Genomic DNA, 1,161 nt, shown 5'->3' on the forward strand with positions numbered 1-1,161 from the left:
TGCAGGAGTTGCAGAAAGTGACACAGAGCCAGTCAAACTGAACAAACATGTCAGCTGCAAGTTTTTGCTGATGATTCTTTTAAATAATACTGCTGGAGGCTTCTTTTTTTTTTTTTAAATAAATTCGTAGCCAATCGTTTCCAATTCTTTGTCAAGTCACAAACGCCAGAGGTCACCCTGCACCAGTCAAGGATCACTCTGCGCCAATGCTCTTAGCCAAAAGGCCTAGAGCCACTGCACCGTTCCTGGAAGTACTGCAATACCAGGTTCGTGCCATGGAGGTGGATGGGTCAGGTCCCCCACACACCTCCGTGGAGGTGGATGGGTCAAGCCATCCCACCCACCTCCTGTTTACAAAAATGTAAGCATATACCTTCCTGACCAGGGAGAAACTACCCGGAGGTCATGGTGGCTGGTCAGGTTAGTTATGCAGATCTTAGCCAAAAGGCCGAGAATGCTTAGTCAGCCGGTCGTAATCAACACTCTGTAATGTCTGTGAGCTTGTAATGTTTGTAGCTCTACACTGTGGATGTGGACGTATTGTTTTACTGCAACTACAGAGTGAATAATTAAATAGAAGTAGCAGGTTCCGGAGACTTCTGAGAGCTGCCTGCCATGTTAGAAAGCTGTGTGTGCTTGTGCTCTGTGAATATATCACATTTGGCGGAAAGATGGGATTTTTGGATGATTTAAAGCTGAAATTTTGTTGGTGAAGGATTCAGCCAGCCGATAGAGAGAATTTGGAAGCTTCTCTGTGTTTGGAAAAAGCTACAAAATCCAAGATAAAAAACGAGCACACTGTCTACACTGCAGAGACAAAATGGCGGCACCCATAGCAGTAATAGGACATTTGGGTGAATATAAACAGGACCGGGAACACTTTAAAGCGTATGTGGCCCGGTTAGAAATGTATTTCACTGCAAATAACATAATCGAAGTTCCAGGGAATGCCGATCAGAACCTGGCTGTGTTGGAATGGAAGCGAGCTATCTTCTTATCTGCAGCTGGACCTGAATTGTACGAAACCCTGGTAAATCTGCCTGACGAGCTAAAGGACACAACGCTTAAAGAGATTTTAATGAAGCTGGAGCAGCACTATAACCCCAAACCGTTAGAAATTGCTGAAAGCTATCATTTTGGTATACGAAATCAAAAGACTGA

At 44.4% G+C, this 1,161-nt stretch overlaps 1 pseudogene; it reads right to left on the minus strand.

Annotated features, from left to right (window-relative positions):
* Positions 1–229: 229 nt before the first annotated feature.
* On the minus strand, positions 230–460 carry LOC139263655 (U2 spliceosomal RNA; annotated as a pseudogene).
* Between the last annotated feature and the right edge of the window lie 701 nt (positions 461–1,161).

This window comes from Pristiophorus japonicus, chromosome 4, assembly GCF_044704955.1.
Source record: "Pristiophorus japonicus isolate sPriJap1 chromosome 4, sPriJap1.hap1, whole genome shotgun sequence".
Lineage (NCBI taxonomy): Eukaryota > Metazoa > Chordata > Chondrichthyes > Pristiophoridae > Pristiophorus > Pristiophorus japonicus.